An 11,843-nucleotide genomic window follows, 5' to 3' on the forward strand; every position below is an offset into this window, starting at 1 on the left:
TCCTCTCCCACTCCCCCTGCTTGTGTTCCCTCTCTCGCTGGCTGTCTCTGTCAAATAAATAAATAAAATCTTTAAAAAAATAAAAAATAAAAAAATAAACAACTAAATTCAGATAACTTACTGACAAATGCTTGCCAAAATTTCCCTCTATAATGCATGTATATTAGCCAATTTTAATCCAGTTTGTGAAATAGATGGTATAATTCATTCTAATTATTAGAATGCTGATAATGATATAAAATGGTATAAGCCATTCTGATTAGCAGGATACTATAAGAAATAAAAGAATAAAGTATTAATAAAATGTCAAATCAAACATTTGTTGTAATCTGGGTTAACAAGGTAATGTGAGGATCTATTTCACATCTTCAGTTTAGTATGTAGGATTTAGTTTCTTCCAATATTCATTTCCAGACTTAGAAAATATTTAGCTATGCCTTAATTTTGTAGTTTTGAAACACAGAAATTTCTGAGGGGAGAAAAATGAACTTTGTGTTACTCTACAAAAGCAGAAATGAGAAAAGATAGTAATTCTCATATAAAATCTAATGAAACACTAATATTTCTGATTATCTCTTTGAAAAGATTCATTATTTCAGAATTGTTGGCCAAGTCTAATAAAATCCCTCTAAATTTGTCTCTCTGACCATAGCTTCCTACTCTTTTACTTCTTCACTCCTTTATTCCAACTTCATTATTTCCTACCTCCCATGAAGAACTCTAATCCCACAGTCCCTGTCTCCATCTAACTTATCAGCTTTCTACCTCTATATCTAGCATAGACAGACCCATTGGTCTTCAATTCTACCATGCCCTTGACAGAACTCGCAGATGCCTTTTGGCCCATAGATCAATCCAATGGTCCTACATGTGGCAGCCAGGTGGATTGCTGTCAGAATAAACACATGAGCTCCCACTGCAGCCACTTTAGTGCCACTCAGAAATACCTTTTTCCTGCCCCTGGTCGACTCACTTTCTCATTTACACTGTGATTGTCAGAATAACCTCTCTACTCTTATTCACCCTTCCATGCATATTCTGAATGATGGCATTTGTCCCACTTAGAGAAAATAGAGACCATCTCTCAGCTTCAAGACCTCCCAGCCTACAGATTTATTTACACACTTTCCAGATTAATGCTGTTTTTCCTTTCAATTGAGGCCAGTTTTCTTGTAAATGTTCTGGATTCTTATCTTCTCTTTCCTAAGTGACGTGGTTCTAGCAGTTGGTCACCATGGTCTTACCCTCCCACTTCTTCACCCTGTCTCCTTGTACTTCCTTCTCCTATACTTATGAACATGTGCAATGATGTCCATCTAACAAAAAATAATAATAAATTAAAACGAAACAAACTCCGCCCCCAATAAAATATTCCCTCAATCGGGGAAATTCAGCTTTTTTTCCTAGCCCTCTTATTTTCCCCATTTTACAAAAATGACTTATTTTTTTAAATAATGCCTATTTATGGGGGCGCCTGGGTGGCGCAGTTGTTAAGCATCTGCCTTTGGCTCAGGGCGTGATCCCGGAGTTCTGGGATCGAGCCCCACATCAGGCTTCTGCGCTAGGAGCCTGCTTCTTCCTCTCCTACTCCCCCTGCTTGTGTTCCCTCTCTCGCTGGCTGTCTCTATCTCTGTCAAATAAATAAATAAAAATCTTAAAAAAAAAATTAGAATAACCACATGATTCAGCAATCCCACTTCTGGGTATATACCCAAAAGAATTGAAAACAAGGACTTGAACAGGTATTTGTATACCCATGTTCATAACAGCATTATTCATAATAGCCAAAAAGTAAAAGGAACTCAAGTGTCCATCAACGAATAAGTAGATAAACAAAATGTGCTGTATCTATACAATGGAATATTGTTCAGCCTTAAAAAGGAAGGAAATTCTGACTCCTGTTGAAACATGGATGAATCTTGAAGACATACTGCTAGGTAAAACAAGCCAGGTACAGAAGTATAAGTACTGTATGGTTCCACTTGTATGAAGTGCCTAGAACAGGCGAATTCATAGACACAGGAAGTAGAATGGTGGTTTCCAGCGACTGGGGCTGGAGGAATGGGAAATGATCGTTTAATGGGTACAGAGTTCAGTTTTGGACAATGAGAATAGTTCTGGAGATGGATGGTGGTAACAGCTGCACAATGCCAATGTAATTAATAGCACTGAACTGTACAATTAAAAGCAGCTAGGATGGTAAATTTTGTGACATGCATGTATTTTACCATAATTTTTAAGAATTAAAAATTAAAAAGCATTAGCCAGGCTTCAAATATGATAATACCTCTGTGACCAAAAATGAAAAAAAAAGCAAAGCTATGAACAGAACCAAAGTGACCTTTTGTGTATGTGTTTGAGGTGGGAGAATACAAAAAAATCCTGGGAACAAAGCAAAACAAAATAAAAACTATGGAAAAAATCTATTTTATCACATGTGCATTAACTCCAATATTTATAACACCTTACAAAGTAAAGAATATTATCCTCACTTTATCCATGAAGAAACAGATTGAAAGGCCTTCAGTAACCTGTGTAAAATCATACAGTCAGAACCAGCATTCAAACCAAGACTTGGCTAACTCTACTGTCTCTGTTATAATCATATATCCAATGTCTCCAAGGTAGACAAGACTACGGTTAGCTTGCTAATTGACCCTAAACTGATCATTTTATTAGAAAGTTGATAGGCCCTGGGGAAAAAGTCTACATTTATTCAACAAATATTTATTAAACACTTAAATTATGCCAGGTACCATTCTAGGTTCCAGAAATATAGCTATGAACTGGGACAAGGATGGGAGAGAGTGAGAAAGGGAAGGATGGAAGGAACTGAGAAGGGAAGGAGGAGGACCGTCATGGTGTGCCTGAGCTGGAAACCATCAAGGGTCCATTGTGTGACTTCTGAAATACTAAAGAAGTCCTTCTTCTGGGGCGCCTGGGTGGCACAGCGGTTAAGCATCTGCCTTCGGCTCAGGGCGTGATCCCGGCGTTCTGGGATCAAGCCCCACATCAGGCTCCTCTGCTGGAAGCCTGCTTTTTCCTCTCCCACTCCCCCTGCTTGTGTTCCCTCTCTCGCTAGCTGTCTCTATCTCTGTCAAATAAATAAATAAAAATCTTTTAAAAAAAAAAAAGTCCTTCTTCCAGAAACCATTTGATTTTGACACCTTCTCTGGATCATGAGCTGTTCCTGCCCTCTCTCTATACCCACCCCACCCCACCTTTTAATCGATTAGCGGAAAAATCAAAGTGACAGTCTGGTCTTTAATTGGTTATAATAGAAGCATTAATTCATCTTCCTCCTGCATAGGCTGCTACTTTACTAGGGTTCTATGAGAACAGAAAAGCCATTTTAAAAGGTCCAAAGGAAGGACATAACATAACATAAAAAGAGGGACAATGGAACAAATATTTGGGGAAAGTGATGCTTGACCCCTCAGATCACCCCAACTGGATAGCACTCTAATCTTAACATAAATGTTACTGCTTGTAACAAAATAACTCACTCTGCCCTTTGACCAAAAGAATAAAGGTATAAAAGAAGGTGATCTTTTGGGCAACCTCTCGGGTCCCCTCCCTCTTCGGGAGCTTTGTATTATCACTTTACTCTCGCTCAATGAACTTTGCTTTGCTGCCCACACAAAAGCAAAAAAAACACACTTTTTTCTGTGTATAGGATTCAATATGGATTAGTTGGATTCAACAAACGTTTATTGATCTCTACTCTGTGTCAGACATTGTTAGACACAGGAAGTACAGAGGTGAGTAAAGTGCCTATCTTCAAGAAGAAGTCTATAGAGACAGACCATTAAACCAAAATTCATATGAGAGACCACAGTGAGATACCATTACACATCCACCAGAATGGCTAAAATTAAAAAGTCTTATAACACCAAATATCGATGAAGATGTGAAGCAAAATTTTTTGCTGAGTGTAGAATAAAATGCTAAAACCCCTTTGGGGGAAATCTGGCAGTGTCTTGTCAAACTAAACGTAAATGCTTGTGACCCAGAAATTCTGATCCTAGCGTTTACCCAAAAGAGTTGGAGACCTGTATCCACAAAAAGACTTGTGTGCAAGAATATTCACAGTAGCTTTATTCATAATAGCCAGAAACTGGAGACAGCCCAAGCGTGCACCAATTAGACAATGGGTCTAAATAAAAGTTATGTATCTATACACTGTAATATTACTCAGTAATATAAAAAGAATGAACTTCTGATTCATACAACAAAATGATTAAATCTCAAAAACATCATACTGAGTGAGAGAAGTCTTACACAAAATTATATACTGTCCCATTAATATAAAGTTCTACAACATGCAAAGCTAGTTGGAAAATAAATTAGAATAATCTTTGTCTCTGAAGGGAGAAGAAGTGGGGATTTCCTGAGACGGGACACGAGTGAACTTTCCAGGGTAATGGTAATGTTGTATTTACATGGAAGTTTAAGTTGCTCAAGAATATATTTTTAGTGGCTCTCCTAAGATACTTAAGATTTGTGCATTCGTGGTCACAAGGTAGTGCACACCAGGACACTCACTATAGCTCCAGGCTTTGCGACAAGTTGACACAAGCGCAAAGCACCCCAGAACACTCTAGGCTCACACCACTTCGGCTTCAGATGGCTTGAGAAGGCACACCTGGCCCAGCATGCTCTGGAGCCTCACAGCTAATGTCTGACGCAGATCCAGCCACCCTGCCAGGTGACCCCTGTGAAAAGCCCACCAGGAAAGTCCATGCCCACATTCATTCTCGCTATCCCGCCAGAGCACCCCCTTCTCAGAGCACCTGGAACACCTCCACCTGCACCAGCCTCAGCTCCAGTTGCCCAGCCAGGATCCCCTGCACTGAGCACTTGCACTCCACTCAGCTTCAGCTGTCCTGCCAGGTTGCACTTAGTGTGGAGAGCCCCAGGACAATCCAGCTTGCACCCAATTCAGCTTCAGCTGTCCTAGCAAGACACATTGGAATGGAGGGCCCAGGGCCTACATTAGTCCAAACCCACTTTAACCTAAGCTGTTCTTCCAGCATGTGCCCTATGTGGAATGCCCCAGCACCCCCCGGACCTTGGCTCCAACCACCCCTCCAGAGCACCCTCTGTGCAGAGAGTCCTAGAACATCCAAGTTTATACCCACTTCAGCTTCAGCTATCCTGCCAGGGCTCCCTTGGCACAGAAAGCCCAGGGACTTCTCAGCCCACACCACACCTCAGCTTCAGCCACCCTGCTGGGGTGGCATCACTAAAATTGAAGACTGGAGTCACTAAAATTGGTGTTTGCACCCTCTGAGGTTTGGGTCTAGACAGACTTACCCTGTCCCATAATGTCATAGACCATGTAAACCCAGCTTCACACCAAGAAAGACCATTTAAAGCAGTTTCATTTAAAGATAATTAAGGGCATCCTTATGCTCTGGTCTTCCATACATTCCTATGGAAATCACAGTGTTTTCCAATTATAACAGAGTTTTCAGACAACGGCAGAGTATACGTTTCAAGAAAGAAAATAATCAGATATCTATACGACCAGGCACAAAGCTCTTTAAATATGAGTAAGAACACGGCTTAGGGCAAAATGACCGAACGAGGTAGAGAGCAAGCTTCACAGAACAATAAAGATACGTGGGACAAAACGTTGAGCAAAATTGTCAGGAAATCCCCAGCACAGTCAGCATGCTATGTCCCAGCCATGACAAACTTCATGGTACACTGATTTGGACTCTACTTGTCCAATGGCCTGCAATTCTCCTCTGCTCTCCTCTAGAAAATGTTAATACCCACTGTCCTCAAGCTTGAGTGTGTATCAAATCCCATGGAGGGCTTATTAAATAAAAACTGCTGGTCCCTTCCCTCAGAGATCATGACTCATTAAGTCTGGAAAGGGCCCAAGAATTGGCATTTCTAACAATTTTCCAGATAAAGCTGCTGCTGCTGGTCCAGCAACCATACTTTAGGAACCATTGGCCTTATACCTAATTCTATTTCACAAACTCAGCTTAAATCCCACTCCCGAGTGAAGATAGTTGGAGAGGGGAAGGGTTTCACCTTTTTCTTCTTCCCCCAGGAGACTATAGACAGCTCGCTCTTACAGCCACATTACAGCTCTAGTCCTGCACCTGCTGTCTGTGTCTGTCTCCACCCTCACCCACCCTGCTCCTTTGTGAGCTCCTTGAAAGGTAGGTCCAAATCTTACTCACACTTTTATGTTTTCTGGTATCTAGAGCAGTGTCTGTCCCCACCAGACACTGAATAAATAGACCCAGAAAAAATATATAGAAATTAACAAAAGAATGACTGTGAAAGCACTTTTAAAGTCAAAGTGCTATGAAAAACACATTGCAAATGAATGTCCTCAAGATCTGGTTAAAATGTGGATTCCGACTCTGAAAGTTGAGGGTGGGGCCTGAGAGTCTGAATTTTTACCAAGTTCCAGGTGAAGCCAAACTGTCCATAGACCACACTTTAAGTTTCAAGGCCATATGACAGTGGTTCCCAGGCTTAATTGAACATTAGAATTACCCAGGGATATTTGACAACACAGTATCTGGCCCACTTCCCAGACCAGCTCAGTCAGAATGTCTGGGTGTGGGGCCCAGGCATCAGTGTCTTCTAAAAGCTCCTCAGTAATTCTAATGCACAACCAGAGCTAAGAGCAGCTGACGTCTAAGTCCCCACACATGATCTGGTCAAATTACATAAATCCAAATTTGTACAGTCCAAATTATTGGAGTTTCACACTACTTTTAATTGTATTGATTTTGATAATACCAAATACATCAGTTTATTCTAAGGCCCTTATTTAACATAGTATCATATCCTTATCCAGCAGATATCATTATCTAAAAGCCAGTTGGGAAAGAAATTTTTGACAGCTTTTAAAATAAAGCTTCACTTAATGTTTCTCAGATTACCATGTTTAAAAAAAAAAACAACAGGGGCGCCTGGGTAGCACAGTCGTTAAAGCGTCTGCCTTCGGCTCAGGGCGTGATCCTGGCGATCCGGGATCGAGCCCCACATCAGGCTCCTCCGCTATGAGCCTGCTTCTTCCTCTCCCACTCCCCCTGCTGTGTTCCCTCTCTCGCTGGCTGTCTCTCTGTCACATAAATAAATAAAATCTTTAAAAAAAAAAAATAAAAATAAAAAAATAAAAATAAAAAAAACAACAACAGTAACTATTTAGACAATTATAATTATGATATATAGTTTTCTTAAAACTAGAGCAATGTGGGGCACCTGGGTGGCTCAGTTGGTTAACCATTCGACTCTTGATCTCGACTCAGGTCTTGATCTCAGGGCTGTGAGCTCAAACCCCATGCTGGGCTCCACACTGGGTGTGGAGCCTACTTTAAAAAGGAAAGAAAAGAAAGAGAAGAAAGAGAAGAAAGAAAGAAAGAAAGAAAGAGAGAAAGGAAGGAAGAAAGAAAGAAAAAAGAAAGAAAAAGAAATAGAGCAATGTATCCCCAAAGAAAGTGCTGTCAATATTCATAGATGCCAATTGTCAGAATGCTGACTTCCAGAGTAGACCATTGTTTTCAGTCTTTCTTAAAGAAGTGGAGTCAGAGTTTTTTTAAAAAATCTATTTTTGAGGGGGGCCTGGGTAGCGCAGTTGTTAAGCGTCTGCCTTTGGCTCAGGGCGTGATCCCAGCATTCTGGGATTGAGCCCCACATCAGGCTCCTCGCTGGGAAGCCTGCTTCTCCCTCTTCCACTCCCCCTGCTTGTGTTCCCTCTCTCGGTGGCTGTCTCTCTCTCTGCCAAATAAATAAATAAAATCTTTTTAAAAAATCTATTTTTGAAAATTTTTCGAATAAAAGTCCATACTTATGCAGATATGTTAGAGAGTGTTCTTTCACGCTACAAAAGATCTTAATACATACTTTCAGCTATTAAGCCACCAGAATGCTTTTAAAATACTGTCCAACCTGCAACTCAATTTTCTACCAATTTTTCACAAATACATCTGTGCCATAACGTGAGGAATGACTATGTGGTTGACTTTAATCTTGGTGTTTAAAAAAGCAGCCCAGGGGCAGCTGGGTGACTCTCTTGGTTTCAGCTCTGGTCATGATCTTGGGGCCACGGGACTGGCCCGCGCCGGGCTCCGCGCTCAGCAGTGAGTCGTCTAGAGATTCTCTCTCCCTGTCTCTCTGCCCCTCCCCCTGCTCGTGCACATGCTCTCTTTCTCTCTTTCTCTCTCTCTTTCTCTGATGAATGAATAAATCTTTAATTTAAAAAAAAAAAAAGCAGCCCAGATAATAGTAAACTTTCCAGCACTGGGGTGATTTGTTTTAACATTGCTCTAGAAATAGGCTACATAATCCATCCCAGGTCCCTGACTCCCAGCCTCCAGGCAGCAAGTTCCGGAGTCAGCCCCTACCAGAATGCGCCTTCCAATGTGACATATACCGTACTCGGTGGAGATACTGGCCAACACTGCAGACTCTCGTGTTCGCTAGCTGATTCTCAGAATGAAAAAGAGAAGCTCAATTATGCATCTGGACAAACCGAAGTTGAGTGCTTAAAATCTGGCCTCTTGTAAGCCTCTTATCCTTTAAGAATAAAAAATTGAAATGAAAAGCTTTGAAAGACTGACTAATAGCTGAAATTCTTTATTAGGTACAATTCTTATGATGTTCTTTTTCTGATAATCCCAACTATCCAGGCAACTGTAATCATCAAAGACATATTTGAAACAGCATGATTTACATATAAAAAAGGGCAGGAATGGTGCCAAGTTCAATAAATTGTTCAATTATGAAAATAACCACCTGACAGAAAAAGTGCCAACAATAAGCCAAAGGGCTATCTATACATAAATTTCCGAGTGGAATGAAATTCGTACTCTTAAGCCTGAACTGAAAACAAAACAAAAAATGCTTTGAACATATTGAGAAAAGGCATTATGAATTCCAAGATCTGACTTTTATTCCCCTCCAATTAACTCAACACCTTAAAATCTGGTTTCCAGTTTATCTCTTTTCTAATATTTTTCTAAGATCATCAATGGCATCCCACAGAAAACAGAAAAGTTACCAGAAATCTGGAGAACACAATTTCTTATTCTGGATTTTCAAATAAGGGAAAAATCGGACTTTTTCAAAACCAAAGTTGGTGGTAGGTACTTCTGTCATTAATTCTAGGAAAAATTCTAGAATGGATTCTTTAAGAGATAGTAAGCACTGAAAGAGGAAATGATAATCACAAGAGACCACCCTGAATTCGAGAACACCCATGAGAAGTTTGTTTGCTTTTTCCCCTAAGATTAGTGGTGTGGTAGGAATCACAAAGCTGCCCTACATATTATAAATCTGCATTTCAGGAATCATGGTATCTTTGCAGACCAACAGATAAATGGACTGTTTAAAAGCATAGTAGAGCAAACCCAAAAAATGCTGAATTATGAGTCAAAGTCACCCCAGAGAGAGATTTCTAAAAGCATTCAGCAGAGTTTTATCCTTGTCCCTAACTAGCTCATGCTTTTATTGGCAACTTAAATGAGGTATTTGTAGCCCAATGATCAAATTTTCAGACAGCGTGAAGACAGAAAAAAAGCAATAATGGTAAATGACTGAATGAGAGCACAAAAAGGTCACAACCGTCTACACCAACAGGCTAACTCTAAGCAGATGAGTTTAATGGGCTAGACATAAAGTTCCTCGATCCAACTCATCTACTGCCTCCTGGACGAGAACCAGGGAACATGGATCTCTCAGGGCCGACAGATGGGGGAAAATGCTAGCTGGGAAAAAGTTCCAGGAGAGGGCTCAGCACAAGGCCTGGCACATAGTAAATGCTCCAAAGCGCTAATTATCGTTAGCATCTTGATTATCCATTATGATTTCCTTTACTTTATAAGGTTCTGCCAGGAAAACAAATCTACCTTTTAAACATGCTTCCAGCAATTGAAAAACGGAGCCATGCCTTTCATTCTGTACCATGCTTTAGCTCTGGTGAATATATGACTGTACGGCCTCTTGCCTAGCTCCCCATTGGAGGAGGAGAGAGGTGCCGATCGTGTGCTTTGTGTCTATGTTAGTATGTTAATAACCTGGCCCCCCATATGTCCTCTCTTTGTACTTTCCTGAGCTGCCAGCTGTCTAGTTATTTCCAAACAAATCTGAAACACATTTACCATCTAAATAGCTACCATTTACTCAGTGTTTATTGCATACCTAGCATTCAGCCACGTATTTATAGATAGACTGCCTCTAAACCTCACCGAAATCCAGCAGGATAGGTATCATTACTTCCTTTTTTTTTTTTTTTTTTTTTTTTTTTTTTTTTTTTTTTTTGCATGAGGAAACTGAAGCTCAGAGGATCCTTTGAAACTTGTGTGTTCAAAGAATCAGAAGCCAACTGCCTAGGTCGCCTTTTTGCTCTCTGTGAGGTCAGATAACTGTTCTCAAATATTTTAGCCATCTTTGAATGGTAGCTGCCACTCCAAGCCCCAAACCACCAAGTTCCCCAGCAGTTCCTAACCTTAGTCAAATACTTCCACAGGTGCATTTCGCATTTTGTCACCACAGTGCAGAATGGACATAGTTTGACCTATTCACTGAGAATCACCTGAATCACAGCTGTGGTGGAAGCATCCAAGATTGTTCGTTAAAGCCCCAGTCCTCACCTTGCTGGATTCATAAATGTCATTCCTATTGAGACTAATTCTTCACCATTGTCACACTAGGACTCCTGAACTAAGGCCCTCCCTTCCTGTGTCCTTTCTTCCAAAAATTAAAAGACCCCCATATGGGAGAATAAACTGCTGGCTAGAAGGCTTCCTTTGAGTCCCAAACCACCTTATTGTAGGTATAATGTCCCTTCGGGGCTGAGGTAACAGCTACATAGAAAGCATCACGACGACATGCAGTGAAAGATCCATTTTCAGCTGAGATTCCATTTAGGACGTAATTTAAAGAACTTTTCATCACTGCAGTGTCACAAATTTGCTTATCTACAGAGAGTAGATGCAAACGTACAGACATCTCATATGAGAGAACAGAGCTAAGACAGCTAAGATTCCTGGCTGATCCATTAAAGACAGATTCCCAAGTCTCTAGCCTTCGGGCTCACCTTTTGCTTTAACCTCCAAATGCACCGGCAAACCCTCCATCCTAAGTACTCTGGGCACTAGAGATAGAGCATGAAAACATCGGTTAAGTGCTGCCTGCTATGAGCTCCGTCATAGGAGTCTCCCTCTGAGTCCTGCCCTCCCATAGAGTTTTCGTTTAGTGTGTGTGTTTGGAGTAGGGGCGTTGAGGAGGGAGTGGGCTGCTCTGGTAGGTCCACTTGAAGTCTATTTCCTTGTACTCCCCTGTATCCTGATGGGAAATACCACCCCCACTTTCTTCACTCCCCACAGAACACCACTAATACAAACTGGTGCATATAACAGGCTTTTGTAGAAGGAGATCATAGCGTAATGAAATGCAAGCAACAACTTAAAGTGGAATGTTGAAAACTGGAGATCTAAAAAGCCACTACTCATTCTCCCTGGTGGGCAGTTTCTTGCTGTCCATATTCTCCCCTGGGCTCTGGCGTGTTGCCCTCTTCTCCACATTCCTCGCAGGATCCTTTTCCCAGCCCCTGATTCCTCTAACTGCCAGCTTCTGAGGCTCAATTTCCTTTCCTTTTCTTTTCTTTCTCTTTTTTTCCTTTTTCTTTTCTCATGCAAAGCATTTTCCCCACAGCTTGTGGACTATGCCCGGGGATGAGTGGATGGAGAGAGGCGGGCTTCGCTTTTCCCACCCAGAAAGTCTGCCAAAAATTTTCTTAAAGCCATCTTTTTTTTTCTGTTGTGAGTCATGCCACTCCCCTATTATGTTAAAGCACTGCAGCCTGTTCT

This window comes from Ursus americanus, chromosome 26, assembly GCF_024610735.1.
Source record: "Ursus americanus isolate L20-20 chromosome 26, mUrsAme1.1.p, whole genome shotgun sequence".
NCBI lineage: Eukaryota > Metazoa > Chordata > Mammalia > Carnivora > Ursidae > Ursus > Ursus americanus.